This window comes from Schistocerca nitens, chromosome 1 (assembly GCF_023898315.1).
Source record: "Schistocerca nitens isolate TAMUIC-IGC-003100 chromosome 1, iqSchNite1.1, whole genome shotgun sequence".
NCBI lineage: Eukaryota > Metazoa > Arthropoda > Insecta > Orthoptera > Acrididae > Schistocerca > Schistocerca nitens.
Window position 1 is genome coordinate 658958101 of NC_064614.1, and position 17158 is coordinate 658975258.

Consider the following 17158-nt stretch of genomic DNA (forward strand, 5'->3'; position numbering starts at 1 on the left):
GCTATTTATAAATTATGTGAGTTACTATCGAAACATCAGGTTTTTTCCCTAACGGTCAGTTGGTCAGCGTATAGTTGTAGATATGGATAGGCATTGTAGTGAGTCTGCATTATCTTTTATGAGATACATAAATACTTACACTTCTTGAAGCTTAAAGCTTTTTAGAGCAAAACAGTACATCTGCGAAAAAATTTTATTACTGTGCTATATTTTGAAGATTTTACGGCCCAACACCCATGATATACTCGTACCTAGTTCAAAAAATGTTCTCTATAAAGGATATATGGGTAATTAAAACAAAATTAACAATACAAGCTGAAAAAATAGGTAAATAGCAAATAAAATTAAAAAGCAAAACGAAAATTTATTAGTGTAGTTACAACTTATACGAAGTATTATTTTTAGTCACTTTCTATAAGCCCCTCACGGCCAGCATCTAGAGAATCATAATCATTTCCTTCTGTGGTATCTCTTGAAGACTGTCCTTTCTGGACAATTCTCCTGAAGCTGTATAATTGTGTTGCGCGTTTTTCAGTCTTTCTTGTCCCCTTCTTTGACCAAGTTCTCTTCTTTCTCAAGTCCCTCTTCTTACACCAATATTTGGAAATGGGATGTAATATTGTTATAGAACTCACGGTAAAGTGGAGGGATGTAGTTCTTCGTCTTCTGAAGATCTTTCCATTTCTCAAATTTTATTTCAACTTCACCTTGATGCAAAGGCTGCAGAAGAGGTATTAATGGCGGATCAGCACGCTTTAGTGAACACTTGAGCTGCACTGTTAAAGGATTTTCTATACTGAGTCAGGTCCACCTGGTATTCCTACGTTGTATTTTGTATCCTACTGTGTCGTTATCAACTTTGTCCTTTGCTTTTTCTCCTATGGCTTTAATTGAAAGGAAGTTTTTTGTCTTCGTTTCCATTATAGGAAACTTTCTACTCCCTACTTCCATCACGTCTTGGGAAAACAGTAGGTGTTTGAAGTGTTTCTTTGCCTTTTCGGAGAGACAAAAATCTTTATCACATCCCGTATACGTACGACCAGTTTCAAGGATCTTGCGCTCTATTGTGTCAATATGCTGTTTTTGCTACAAGATGTACAAGCGGTATTTCAAAAAATGGCCAGTTCAAACGTGCTTTAAATATTTACCTAGGTAAGAGCATACACTTTAGGCTATAGCTGAACTTTAAAAAAGAATAAATATGCGAAACTTCATTCAAGATAGCAACAATTCGCCTTCTTTTCTTGTGAAAAGTCATTTCCAAGGTCATGCGAAATAGAAATAACGAATAAACCTCTAGAAGAAACACATTTAAATTTCCATTGGGAGGGCAACTTTTGTTAACTGCGAACCATGTTTTTACGTTCCAGGTTACAAACATTGCTCAGTGTGGCCATCACCTCACCCAGGACAGCCTGAACTACATTAGAAACCGCTCTGCTGCCACCCGAAACTACTTATCGCCCGGTGGACTATGGAATTTTTTCTTGTGACACATCACGTGCACTGCTTGAAAATCGCACATTCCGTACAGCATTCTCAGCCGTGACAACAGTAACTTCTTCAATAATTTGTGGCGCAACTGGCGTCGGCGTGTCCCAGGAGCAATTCCCAAATCGCCACTTAATTCGACCTTCCGAAACATGAACCCTGGTGCGGCAAGAGAACCTCTCCGTACTCCTTTAATGCGTCGATACTCCTCAACAGCGGCGGCACAATTACTGCTGTAGAGATAAAACCGCTTTACGAGTAAAGCCCTACTCCCGTTGTCCAGACTAATGATGAATTCAACTCTTTTGCACACTGTTGCTTTCAGTGTCAGTCGCGAATCAGGGTTTGAATCGGATGCTCAAAGAACCAACAATCCCCCTTGAAAATGTCCTCCACAGTTGGGGACGAAACGATGGTTTTAAATGTGACATCCGCTCGACCACGGCGTTATAGGCCGGAACATTTTATTAATTGTGCCATTATAATTTTATTTTACAATTGACACTGATGTTTGTGTTTCAACGCTACGTCGCCGTACCAGTACTGACGCCTAACGACAAGTCATGACACTAACACAACTAGCAACGCGAATCCTGCAGCGCACAGTCTGAACAACATTCCTATAAAGTTGTATATTCACACGGTAAATAGTTGACCCTAGACACTGTTCCTAGGGGAAAAAGTTTAATTATAACCACTCTCTACCTAGAAGAAACGGCTCGAAGCGTTCTCTAATGGAATGACTACATCAAACAACATGTAGGAATATCAGATGCCAGCCTGAGATCATTGGAAAGGAGTATGGAAATGTAATTCATCCACGAAAAAGTAGGTTACAAAACTCTCGTTGGACCCGTTCTTGAGTACTGCCAGTCAATTTGGCACTCTTACCAGGTCGGATTAATAGAAGAGATAGGTAAGGATCAACGAAGAGCGGCAGATTTCGTCACGGGATCGTTTAATCCGGGCGAGTGCGTCACGGAAATGCTCAGCAAACCGCAGTGACGGACGCTGCAAAAGAGGCGTTGTGTATCACGGAGGGCTTTACTGGAATTCCGAGAGTACGTTCCGGTAAGAGTAGAGCAGCGTATTACTTCCTCCCACTTACAGCTACAGAAATGACCACAAAGAAGAAATTCGACTTAAACGTAGGTTTCCCAACTGTCATCCTTTCCACGGGTCATCCGCCTATGGATCGGGGAAGGGCGGTGCGTATAGTGGTGCCAGAAGCACCCTCCACAGGGTGGTTTGCGGATTACAGATGCACATGTAACGTGGTATCTCCTGGGGCGTGACTTCTTGCCCTGCGTGCTTACTTCGAAAGCGAAAGCCGGGCGCAATCTGGGTGTGCGTAGGGCGGGTTCGCACGGCGGCCGTGCGCTGCGGGTTGAGGGCAGAGCAGGAGCTGCCGGAGCAGCCGGGCCGCCGGGCCGCAGCCGATCAATCGCCGGCGTTGGCCGGGCCGGGCGCGCCGTTGCCATGGCGACCTGCTTCCCGGGCGCGCCGCTGGGACACCACCCTCGCGCGGTCCTCGCCCCGTCGCCAATTATCTGTCGTGGACGCCACTCCAGCTCCTTATCGCGCTTCCTCCATGTCGTCGGCCACCTCATCCTTGCATGTACGGTAACGAGAACACTCGCCACAACACGTCATCGATAAGTAGTACTGCTCTCGACTCGGAAGATACCAAGCTGTTGCGCTTAAACCACCGTGGCCACGAAGAGTTTCCGACCTAAAGATATAACGATAAGTTTACAGTGTGTCAAATTAAAGCTCGAGCCTGCGAGGATCATTACTGGTGTTATCATCGTCTGGGACGAAAATCTGACTGCCAGTTTGTGCCCTAGAATAGAACTTATACGCTAAGTTTTTGATAGATTTTGCCCAGTAGCCCGGCTGGTCATTTCTGGAGCCGTAAGTGGGAGGAAGTAATACGCTGCTTCTCCTAGAAGTTCGTACTGAAGTCAATAATCGGTGGCCAGCCGTCGCTACATGCATCTCAGAGTTGGTAGCAACGAACAATAATAATAGTAGTGATAACTACTAACCAAGGTGGTACATTCGGCAAATCCCCAGATAGACGAGTCCATCAGCACGCTATTTCCGAGACTCGAGGAGAGGTTAAAAAATGGTTCAAATGGCTCTAAGCACTATGAGACAACATCTGAGGTCATCAGTCCCCTAGACTTAGAACTACTTAAACCTAACTAACCTAAGGACCTCACACACATCCATGCCCGAGGCAGGATTCCAACCCGCGACCGTAGTAGCAGCGCGGATCCGGACTGAAGTGCCTAGAACCTCTCGGTCACAGGGCTCGAGGAGAGGCGCCGGCGAATTGATGACAAGGGCAAGTGTGTCTGCCGGCCTGGATGAAGTTATAGGTGGTTCCCCATATACAGCTGCGTACACATCTACATCTAGAAGGGGCGTACAATAATTATGCAACACATTTTTCCTCAAAGTAGGCTGGTTTTATTAAGAATTCTAGTAAACCATATTATTCCCCACTCTTTTGGCTACAAAACGGTGTTTTTCAACGTAATATCCAATCAGTGCGACGACCTTACGCCAGCTTACATGGAGGGACTGTATACCAGCATGATATCACTCTATAGGTCGACGTCGGAGCCATTGTCTTGTTGCATCAATAACCTGCCCATCATCCAAGTACTGTTCCCCGCGGAGTGTATCCTTCATTGGGCCAGGCAGATGGAAGTCGGAAGGTGCGAGATCTGAGCTGCAGGGTGGGTGAAGAAGAACGGTCCATTGACGTTTTGTGATCTGCTCTCGCGTGCGCAGACTAGTGTCAATATTTGCTGTCATACAGCAGGGCCTTTAAATTTTTGTAGTGACGAACACGCTGAAATCGTTCCTTCAGTTTCATGGGGACAATACGTTTCAGAGTTGATAGTTGCACCATAACGGAAAACATCATTTTTGGCCCGAAGTGATGAACCCATGTTTCGTAGCCTGTGGTGATACTCGGCTAAAAATTGTCACGATCAGCCTTGTAAGGCGCAAACAGCTCCTCACAGATGGTCCCTCGTTGTTTTTTATGGTCTGTTGTTAGACGGCGAAGAACCCAGAGGGTACACACCTTTGAGTACTCCAACTGGAGCACTACCAGCAGAGACGTCCAGTTCAGCAGCGAGACGTTTGATTGTGATCCGTCGATCGCTTCGAATGAGGGTGTCCGCACGTTCCATCTTTGCGGGAGTCACAGCTGTTTGCTGCCGGCCGGTACGCGGGAGATCGGACAGGTTTCCAAGACTTGTTGCGACGATAACAGTCGCCTCGCCCAACTACTCACCGTGCTTTTGTTCACAGACAGGTCTCGACAGACATTCTGCAAGCGCCTATGCGTATCTGCGATGCTCTGCTTTTCCGCCAAAAGCAACTCAACGACAGCCCTCTGCTTGAAACGCACCTCCGTTATAGACGCCATTTTGAAGGCTACGTATAGCGCCGCCACTATTGGAACTTCATGAAACTGAAGGGGGAATATTCCACGATGTCCCACAGTAAATTCGGCATTTTATCAACCTAAATTGGCCAAGAAAAAAATGTGCTGCATTACTTACTGACCGCTCCTCGTACATCTATACTCCGCAAATCATCCTACGGTGCGACGGAGGTTGCTTTGAGTACCATTGAAGAAATGGCTCTGAGCACTATGGGGCTTAACAGCTGTGGTCATCAATCCCCTAGAACTTAGAACTACTTAAACCTAACCAACCTAAGGACATCACACACATCCAAGCCCGAGGCAGGATTCGAACCGGCGACCGTAGCAGTCGCGCGGTTCAGTACTGGGCGCCTAGAACCCCTCGGCCACCGCGGCCGGCTGTACCATTGACACTTATCCAATTTTCCAGTGGCGTATGGTGGGGAAAACGATTGCTGGCAAGCCTCCGTGTTGGCCGAATCTCTCTAATTTTATCTTGATCGTCTTTTCACATGACATACGTAGCAGGAAGCAATATACTGGTTAACTCTTCTAGGAAGATCCCCTCCCGGAATGTTAACAGTAGACTACACCGTAATGCAGAACGCCTCTCTTGCAGCATCTGCTACTGGAATTGACTCAGCATGTCCGTGATGCTTATGCACTCATTAATCGAGCCTATGATCATGTAACGATACGTTCTCCTGCTCTTTGGACCTTTCTCTATCAATCCTATCTGGCACGGATCCCAGACTGACGAGCAATGTTCAAGCAGTGGTCGAACGTCCATTTGTAAGCTACCTCCTCTGCTGATGAACTACATTTCCTGGGGATTCTTCCAGCGAAGTTAAGTCTGTCATCTGCCACATCCGCGATTAATTTTATGTAGCAGTTCCACCTTAAATCGCTCCGTACGCATACTGCTGCGAAAGTAACTGTTTGCAGTGATTGTTGTGCAGTCATGAATAACGACGCCTTCTGACTATGTATTCGCGACACTTACCATTTGTTTATGTTGAGGGTCAATTGCCACTCCCTGCACCTAGCGTCGATCCTCTGCCGGTCTTCCTGTATTTCGCTACACTTTTCTAGTGTTGCGACCTCCCTGTATAAGTAACATCACCTGCGTAAAACCTCTCGGAAATTCCGACGTTATCTACTAGGTCGTATATATATATATATATATATATATATATATATATATATATATATATATATATATATATTGCGGTAAGCTACTTTTACGTCTCATGAGGTCTCCTCGTTCTGTTTGTTTTGGTAGGATCTTAGTCATACACATGGTCAGATTTTCCGTACGCTCGTATTTTGTTCATTAGGTGGCAGTGCGGAACTGTACTGAACGCTTTCCGGAAGCCAAGGAACTTCATGAATACTGGCTGGCACCCAAGTCCTGCCTCAGCGACACAATTTGTAAACATTCGAAAAAAACGTTCAAGCAGATAAATGGGGTACTTCCAGCTGGACTTTTTTTTGCGGGGGGGGGGGGGGGGGGGAGGGGCGACCGGCTGGCGATAGAAATGACAACCGGCTGCCCTCTACCAGTAACATTGCCAAATCCACATTGATACACCGGCCCTGTGAAGACACATGGCGAGGCCAGGAAGAAGATAGAGACTCATTTTAGACGAAGTTCCAGGTGGTTATAATTTAAGTGCAGCTCGTCACAGAGGTCCAGTGTGGGCTGTAATTATCGTATGGCAGTGAAACGTAGTAGGTATTCCAATGCGTTAATGTGGAACCGATTTACTCTGGAAAAAAGTTAGTTGCAATTCTGGCCACCAGGTGCAAATCTGGCGCTGTGGATGTAAGAAAGTCGACTAGAAATGTTTCCATATATAATGGGTTACGAACGGAATGTGGACAGAAGTGAGGAAGGCATAATGTTGGCCTCATTATTAACAGCCAATTACATAATTTGTTCGGTAAGAGCACCTGAGACGTCGACGACGTTCTGTGCAGCGCCAGATTTGCACTTGGTGGCCAAAATTGGAACTACTGTTTTCCACCGCAAATCGGTTCCACATTAACGTATTAGCATATCTACCAAGTTTCACTACCACACGATAATTACAGCCCACACCGGACCTTCGTGAGTAGTTGCACTTTAATTATAACCACACAGTATAATGGACATACAATAAGGAAGCGTCATGAAATGAACCTTTATTTATCGATACATTCTTGGTCGTTTCTTAGTGAATCCATATTGGGCTATTCTTGCTATGAATAATATGTCCTTATTCGTACTACTTTTTTAGCAAATATGGACCTTAATTTGAGGAACAAATTTCTGATAATGTACGTTTGAAACACAGCACTACAAGGAAGTAAATTATGACTAGAACAACATTCAGAAAAGAAGTGAATCAAAGCGTTTTGAGATGTAGTTTTACAAAAGAATGCTGAAAGTTAAGCGGAGTGAAGAAATAATTATATTATAAATGGTGAAATCTTCTGCAGAATCGCCAAGGAAACGAGTATATGGAAAACGCTGACTATAAGAAGGAACATGGTCAGAGAACATGTGTTAAGACATTTGTAGTAGCTTCCATGCTGCTGATGGGAGCCGCAGAGGGCAAAAACTCTGAGGAAAGGCAGATATTGGAATTTACTCAACAAATAACTGAGGGTCTTCTGTCTTTTACTCAGAGATGAAGAGGAAGGGAAGGAAATCTTGGAGTGTTGCGTCAAACCAGTCCTAAGAGTGAAAAATAAAAATTACTCTCATGCCTCCTTCCACTTTTTTCATGAGTGTCAAACCTGGTACGGAGATACGTTTATAATTTCAGCTCTTTTCATGGCGTTAGATCGATAGTCAGTACTGCCTGTCGGGACAACAAGACGGTACTGCCGCACCATAACGTTTCTTCTTGATTGAATCTGGTCAACTTATACTTAAGAACGCCAAGCACCCTATTAAACTACTTTTTCAAAGCTAAGTCGAAATTATTACCAAATGCATTTCAATAAAGGCTTTTCAATTATATACCGTTTCAAATCGTATAAAGACGAGTTCTGCTGTGCCGTAAAATTCCTGTGGCACTGTTATTACCCACAAGGCAACTTTTTCATTGATTTTAGTGTTCTTGTTAGATTATCTCGGTCAGACATTTCCATTGAATTTATTGGATATGATGTTCTGAATAATTATAGAGGGTCTGGGCTGTATACCAGCTAATTGGAGACGAACGTAAATAGAGGGAAATGAGAGTTTTTAGGCCGACGGGAGAACCCACCAACCGTCATCTTTATGAATAACCCAAAACTCAGCGCAGAGAACACCGGAAAATGTATAACTTCCCATAATACAATGAAAGTTGGGACAATGCGGTTTCTCTAAAACATATTGCAATTATGCAATATGAAGAACATTTCTCTACAAGTACTATAAAGTACCCTTATTTCTCTTTGATCAGCCTTCCATTACTAAATTTGCCACCAGAATTATATCTGTAGACATGAATTCTATCTTTAGGCGTAATAATAGAAGTCTCCTCTTTCTCATATTAAACTGGGCATTATGTAATACATCACAGTGTCTAGATTTGCTCTTCTGCGCATTACTCTACAGTTAAGACGCGGAAGTTGAGATGCTTTGTTGAAGTACTGACATGCGTTTACTCTTTGTTTATTTGTAAGTATATAGTAGCACCCAGGAATCCTGTTGACTCGTCACCGGTCTAATGCTTCTAATTAATTTCAAGTTCATACAACATCAATTGACAATGCGAGTCTGAAGCCATTTAATCGACTCTTACAGCCTTCTTTCAGCTTGGAAATTTCTAATCTCCTTGCTTTCACTATAATCGTCTATTTTTTTCTCTCATCACAGTCTTTCTCTTTTAAAATATCCCCACAGGACAATTTTGCCCCTCATAGAGGCCTGCAGTTCATCCTTTTCATTTATGGAACATTTCTTTTCAGCTAAATACTTATTTTTCATTTAGATCATATGTTATTATGCTTTTCTTTCTACAACTACTTGCTTTTCATTTCCTTACACTTTTCGCTAAGCTGTATCCTATCTTTAAATTCTCTTAATTAAAATTACATGCGGCTTCTAACAGCGGCTTTTTCAACATAGCGTGCTTATTATTAATTTTTTCCTTCATCAATAAGAACTTGAAACTGGAAAAATAAAATATTGGTAACTGGTTTCGGTTTATTTAAATTATCGTTAGTACTGCTCCTGCAGAAAATACTGTGTTGGCAGCCAAAAAATAACATTGAAACAGTCCACGTTGCACTTTTATTTATATATGGTAACCCGTTGAAGTTAAGCAAACTTCAGGTCAAAATGTCATGATCACAAATCTTAGAAAGCCGCTGTACCTGTAGAATCGTTCAGCTGACTATCAATACATACCTACAAATGACCAAAACTTTAATTAGTTCGGCGTCATACATCTCAGAACGAATTACAAAGAATAAAATTGGATTTACTACAGTTGTTCGTCCATCTTCAAAATGTGACTTACGTAACGGAAAATATTGATTGAGAGAGCACTGCTGAATTCACAGATAATAACAACTGTACACAAGCTACCTGTCATTGAAGGGATGTTCAAATAAATTTACAACAGGTGCTTAAACATTCTACGCTGAGGCTCATTATATGCTTGATACTTTTGCAGCAATGACCGCCTCACGATGTCGAGCACAACAGCCTTCTATTTCATATCGTGAAAAACGCCTCGCTGTTTCGGGCCGTCAGGTCAGCTATGGTGGCAACTGCAGTAATTTGCACACCAGTCTCGACATGCCCCCAAAGAAAATAAAAATCTAGAGATGTCGGTTCAGGCGAATATGTTGGCTAAGCAACAGGTCCTGCTAGTCGGCAGTTCGTGTCTTGAGCGCACGCTCAAATATACAAGAGGGGGGAGGGGGGAGGATGTTTACTTATATAGCTTAAGCGCAGCGCATTCCATTTCTGCACGGTGGCCCATAAGTCACGATCGGAAATGTTCAATATTACTATATAGAAACAACAAGCAGCATGAAAAGCAAACAAGAACATGAAACGACTCCCTAGCCATAGCAGGAATTGTATTCAACAGAAAAAGATACATGCCAGAACGGAATAACACAAAAGCCAAATGTTCTTACATACTTCTTACACATTTCGAACTCTCTCTGTTTGCTGACCGTTATTCACGTCGCAGAGTTGGATCAGCTGCCGCATGTGCGCTGCTTGCCCGCCGCAGTATTTCGGGAGTGATCATTATCAAAAATGGATCAAATGGCTCTGAGCACTATGGGACTTAACTTCTGAGGTCATCGGTTCCCTAGAACTACCTAAACCTAACTAACCTAGGGACATCACACACATCCATGCCCGAGGCAGGATTCGAACCTGCTACCGTAGCGGTCGCGCGGTTCCAGACTGTAGCGTCTAGAAACGCTCGGCCACCACGGCCGGTGCTCTTTCTGAAGGTGACCAATGCTGGCCGAAACCGGTTATGGTTGTTGTCATATCATACGGTTGTTTCTTAAGTTAAAAGAAACATACAAAGTCAATAGTCACGATGGCATACACCTCCGACCATGCGGCAAATAAGCGACAGTACTGTATTGGAAATATAGTTACGTAGAGTCATGCATGGCAATAGATATGATGAGCCTAGAAGGTGCACAGAATGTACCACAGACCCACACAGACTATTTCTTAACTCGCCAATGGAGGAACCGGGGCTGCCATGGCAAGGGATATCAATTCACAGAGTTGTTCATTAGTACCACCAAGATTTTTACCGAGCGAGGTGGCGCAGTAGTTAGCACAGTGGGCTCGCACTCGGGAGGACGACGGTTCGAAACCGCGTTCGACCATCCTGATTTAAGTTTTCCGTGATTTCCCTAAATCGCTTCAGGTAAATGCTGGGATAGGTCCTTTGAAAAGGCATGGCTGATTTCCTTCTCCATCCTTCTGTAATCCAAGCTTGTGCCCCATCTCTAATGGCCTCGTTGTTGACGGAACGTTAAAAACTAATCTTCTCCTTCAAGGTTTCAGAAAACAAATACGCAGAAACTGATAAATATGCCAGAAAAATGACACATATCAGTTGACAGAGCATTTCTCCAAGTTTCTGTTCGTAACACGCGCCGTAGCGTAGATACACTGATCAGTCAGAACATTATGCTCAACTACCTAATAGCCGTTATGTCCATCTTTGGCACGGATAACAGCGGCGAGGCGTCGTGGCACGAAAACAGTGATGCCTTGCTAGCTCGCTGGAGGGAGTTGGCACCACATCTGCACACACAGGTCACGTAATTCCCGTAAATTCTGGGGAGGGGGCGATGAGGTCTGACGCCACGTTCAATCACATCCCAGATGTTTTCGGTCGGGTTCCACGTTCAATCACATCCCAGATGTTTTCGGTCGGGTTCAGATCTGACGAGTTGCGGGGGTGGGTGGGGCAGCACATAAGCTGAAACTCGCCACTATCTTCCTGAAACCACTCTATCACACTCCTGGCCTTGTGACATGGTGCATTATCTTGTTGAAAAACGCCACTGCCGTCGGGAAACGTGATAGTCATGAACGGGTGTTCGTGTTCTGCAACCAGTGTGCGATACTCGTTAGCCATCATGGTACGTTGCACGAGCTCCACTAGACCCATGGCTGCCCACATGAATGTTCACCAGGGTATAAAGGAGCCGCCGCCAGTTTGTCTCCGTCCCGCAGTATAGGTGTCTTGGACCTGTTCCGCTGGAAGACGAAGGATTTGCGCCCTCGCTTCGGTACGATGAAAAAGGAATTAGGAATCATCAGCTGATGCGAAGCGCTGCCATTGTGCCAACGTTCAGTGCCGATGGTCACGTGCCCATTTCAGTCGTAGGCGTGGTGTTAACATTGACACGTGCATAGGTCGCCCATCGTTACGAATGTTCGATGCACTGTGTGTTCAGACACACTTCTATTCTGCCCAGCATTAATGTCTGATGTAAGTACCGCCACAGTTCGCCGACTGTCCTGTCTTACCAGTCCGCCCAGCCTACGACGTACGACATCTGTAATGAGTGGTGGCCGCCCAACCCCACAACGCCTGGACGTTGTTTCACCTTGATTTCGACACGTGTTGAAGACACTCGCCACAGCACTCCTCGAACACCCTAGAAGTGGTGTAGTTTCCCAAATGCTCGTGTGGAGCCTCCAAGCCATCACAATCGGCCCTCGGTCAAACCCAGATATATCGCGCAACTTCAGCATTCTACACACGGACAGTCCGCTCGCTGATACTACATGCCGTGATTGTGTCTTCCAGTCATTTCTCGCCTGGACGCGTTTGTATCGATAATAGGTCGGTGGTCATAATGTTCTGGCTGATGAGTGTTAGGGCGCACCACTAAGAGACAGGTGTGTCACAACGTGTACACAAATTATTCTCTCCGCATTGTCACAAGGAATAAGTTCATGCCTGCCGATAGGCAACGCAATGAACAGATTTCCATAGTGGGCTGTTCTCGTAACGCCATCGAAGGCAGCGTAAGCGGTGATCATTTTATCTAGTAACAGATAGATTGGTATGCAACAAATACCTACACTGCATAACAGAATTAAAGGGTCACTCATTCTAAACCACACAGACGTTTGAAATTTATTTCGAAGTCGCCTGCAACCTTCCTCTTTAATGATGCGAAAGCTTGCGGTTTGGTGACGCTTCAGTCAGCAGGGTGTTCACATGCGAAGAATAGGCCAGAGCTCAGAAGTCCACGAGAACTTTAAGGTGGGTTAATAATATCACATTGGCACCACATTTCACAAAAATTCTGCGCAACGCCACAGTGGAAGTGTCACTCAGCTACATTTCACCGCGTCTTTTACTAGCAATCAAAACGTCCTCGGTCCCGGGCTAGAACCAAGCCACCGCTTAAATTTTGAATAAAAGTCGTCAGCAGTGGCGACCGGCATAAGAAGTCAACCCTCTTTCAGTCAACGGCCTTGTCAAAGAGGAGCGAACAGAGGTTCAGGGTACTCTCTTGGGGTGGAAAACTGCCCCTAAAGGCGGAAGAATCAGCAATGGTCAAGGGCATGAAGACGCAGAAGGCAATGGAAACCACTGCATTACAAACACGTAACTTATATCCACAGAACATGTGGCCCGTAATTGAAAAAGTGTCATGATGATCTCCCCATTGTCAAAAGATTCCGGAATAGTTCCCCATTCGGATCTCCGTGAGGGGCTGCCAAGGGACAGGTGACCATGAGGAAAACACTGAATAGTCAACGAAAGGATAACTTTCTACGAGTCGGGACGTGGGATGTCAGAACTTGCAAGATGGTAGGGAAGTTAGAAAATCTGGAAAGGGAAAAGCTAAGACTCAGTCTAGATATAGTCGGGGTCAGTGAAGTGAAACGGAAAGAAGACAAGCATTTCTTGTCAGATGAGTACAGGTTGAAATCATCAGCGGCAGAAAAACAGTATAACGAGAGTAGGTTTCGTTGTGAATTGGAAGATAGGGCAGAGAATGAGTTGCAGTGAATAGTTCAATGATAGGGTTGTTCTCGTCAGAATCGAAAGCAAACCAACATCGACAACTATAGTTCAGCCGCAAGCCAAAGATGAAGAGATAAAAAAAGTATATGAGCATATTGAACGGGTAATGCAGTACGTAAAGGGAGAGGAAAAGCTAATAGTCGTGAAGGATTGGAATAGGGTTGTAGGGGAAGGAGAAGAAGAAAGGGTTACGGGAGAATATTGCCTTGGTATTAGGAATGAGAGAGGAAAAGATTAATTGCGTTCAAGAATCAGAAGAGCAGGAAGTTTACTTGGAAAAGACGGAGTGATACGGGAAGATTTCAATTCAAATATTGGATTGTAAGGCATATTCAGGAGCAGATTTAGATTCAGATCCCAATTTAGTAGTGATGAAGAGTAGGCTGAAATTTAAGAGATTAGTCAGGAAGAATCAATACGCAAAGAAGTGGGATACGGAAGTACTTAGGAATGATGACATATGCTTGAGTTCTCTTAGACTATAGATACAGGAATAAGGAATAGTAGTACGCAGTGCAGTTGAAGAGGAATTTAATCCCCGAAAAGTGCAATCACAGAAGTTGAAAAGAAAACCAGAGGTACAAGGAAGGTAACCGCAGAAACCATGGGTAATAGAAGAAATACTTCAGTTGATCGATAAAAGAAGAAAGTACAAAAATGTTCAGGTAAATTCAGAAATACAGGTATACAAGTCACTTAGGAAATAAATAAGTCCGAAGTGCAGGGAAGCTAAGACGAAATGGCTGATGAAAAATGTGAAGAAATCGAAAACGAAACGATTGTCTGAGGGATTGACTCAGCATATGTCATAGAAAATTCAAAACACTGTTCAGTTAAATTAAAAGTGAGGGTGGTAATATTAAAACGCAGTGGAGAGAGGTGTCAGGTGGAAAGAGAACATCGAAGCCCACTTTGGGGAGACTTGTAATGATGACGTGATAGAAGAAGAAACAGGGTCTCGATATAGTAGAGATAAGGTATTCGGCTTTGGAATCAGAATTTAAGAGCTTTGGGAGACTTACGTTCGAATAAGGCAGAAGGCATAAACAACATTCCATCAGAATTTCTAAACTCATTGGGGGAAATGGCAGCAAAACGACTATTCACGTTGGTGTGTAAGATGTTTGAATCTGGCGACATACTATCTTTCGGAAGGACACCATCCATACAATTCCGAAGACTGAAAGAACTGACAAGTGTGAGAATTATGGTACAACTATCTTAACAGCTCATGTATCCTAGTTGTTGACAAGAATAATGTAGAGAAGAAGGGGAAAGAAAACTGACGATCTGTCACATGACGATCAGTTTGGCTTTAGGACGCGTAAAGGCACCAATTCCGACGTTGCGGTTGATAATGAAAGCTAGACTAAAGGAAAATCAAAACGGGTTCATAGGATTTATCGACGGAGAAAGCGCTCCGCAATATAAAATGGTGCAATATGTTCGCAATCCTGAGAAGAATAGAGGTAAACTGTAGGGAACGACGGGTAATATATAATATGTACAAGGAACAAGAGGGAATAATAAGATTGGAAGACCAAGTACGAAGTGCTCGGATTAAAGATGGTTTAAGTCAGGGACGAAGTCTTTCGCCCCTACTGTTCAATCCATACATCGAAGAAGCAATGATGGAAATAAACGAAAGGTTCAAGATTGAAATTAAAATTCGACGTGAAAAGATATCAGTGATAAGATTCGGCGATGACATTGCTGTGCTGAGTGGAAGTGGAGAAGCGCATGTCAGAAATATGAGGCCCAGCTCCCAAATCGCGAGTTTCTGTTGTGGGTGGCCGAGGAAACAAATTTGACATACACCGCCGTTCAGAATCGACTCAATGAGACCTCATGTGGTGGCGTAAAGGACGTCTATGAAACCATCCCTCTCCTTGGAACATTGATTCTCACTTTTCACTCTCGAAAGCCACAGTTTTCAGAGCCACAAAAAACAACAGCACGACGTTCGTGACAACCTTTGACACTGCTGGCACCCCCCTCCCCCCCCCCCCCCCCCGGACGATTCAGCCCTTCTCTAAGTATGCCGTTGACAAAACATCACAATCAACGCGATTGCACGAGTTTGGAGTGCAGCGCAACCGCAATTTTTGCTCTGGTTCACAGGGTGGAACCACTAGAGAACGTTCAAAACCATTTGCGAAATCTGAATGTGATCTGAATCAACAAACAGTTACCGTGTGTTTTCAGTCCTCCTGTTTCGCACTTTCGTGTTACTTCGTCTTGTGGTGTTCGAGCGATTCGGCATTGACACATATGTGAATTAAACGACAAAGAGTCCCTCTAAGACCGTTCATATCGGCAACATCCTCGGCGCCATCCGCCGACTTTTGTTGAGCAAGAGACAACTTGAAACAGAAATGATAATTAAATCAAGACCCTAAGCTGTCTTTAGGCGTTGATATACATCAACGGGGGCAGTTGAAATGTGTGCCCCGAGATCTCCTACTTACATGGCAGACGCTCTATCCATCTGAGCGACCGAGGGCACAAACGATAGTGCGATTGCAGGGCCCTATCCCTTGCACGCTCCCTGTGAGACCCACATTCCCAACTTAATGTCCACACAATACATTCGTAGTGCCCCTGCCCATTACATTCATTACTAGCGGCAGACAATCTTACCGAGTCCCGTAAGAGTTCGGGCAATGCGTGTGCATCCAGTACAGAAGAAAAAGGTCAATGGCCGGTTAGCCTTAACTAATGAAGATGGTATCTGTTCTTTCAGGCATCACAGGATGCAGCAAAAAAGGAGGGTTGAAAAATGAAAAAGCATAATCACCCTTTGACGCTTCCTACTACGTTCAAATTTCGTCAAATGGTTTTGGACAATCCCTAGTGGATCCCTGTACACCAGAGCAACAACTGCAGTCTACTGCACTGCAAAGGAGTGCGATCACGTTTAGGGCGGTTCCTGGCACATTATGTCATTGGGATGGGGTTGAGTTGTTCGGTGGAGGGGGAGGGGGTGTTATTAAAGGCCGTTACGAACGCCTTCCTGTTGCTTATTGCACTGCGAACTGTCATTTTCGATCGCAACCTGTTTGGGAATCAAAGCCCCAAGGTAAGAGGAGGAGGTGCGACAACTTTCCCATCGTGTGACGCGTCCACGCTGTCGTCAGGCAGAACTGTGGTGAAATTCGGCGCCAATGTGACAATGAACACAATCACAACATCTGAGCTCTGGCCTTTTTGCGCATGCGTCGACACCTTGCTGTTTGAAGCGTCACCGTGCCCGAGTGTGTGACGTCACAGGACGCCACGCTTCCGCATCACTACAGAGCAGGGTTGTAGGCAACTTTGAGCCAAACTTTAAACTTATGCGCTGCAATGGGAGGCAATTACGGCATTTCAGAAGAGAGCCTTTAACTGCGTTGCGCAGTGTACAGAACTAAACAGCGACGCCGGCCCAAGGTTCATGGTACACAGTGTCAATTGCAGGCTGCCTGCCCAGTGACTTCCATGGGAAACAACAATTTCGTTTTGAGTATTTCACATAATTATTGACTGAATTTAGTATTTTAAAATCCTGTTATAAACTAATCATTAAGAGTAATAACCTTATGTTAACGGTTTAACGCAACAAGCCAAATATTACCGTTAGAAACTTTTCTTGAGTCAGTGTAACTTACCGCACACAAATCCCATGTGATATTCATCCGGTATTTGACGGTGAGAGCGCTTA

General features: G+C 44.4%; 1 protein-coding gene across 3 annotated transcripts in view; it reads left to right on the top strand.

The window, feature by feature from the left end:
* LOC126258990 (leukocyte tyrosine kinase receptor-like) overlaps window positions 1-17158 on the top strand; it is a 717375-nt gene that overhangs the window by 157117 nt on the left and 543100 nt on the right. The gene's annotated exons all lie outside the window — the stretch shown is intronic.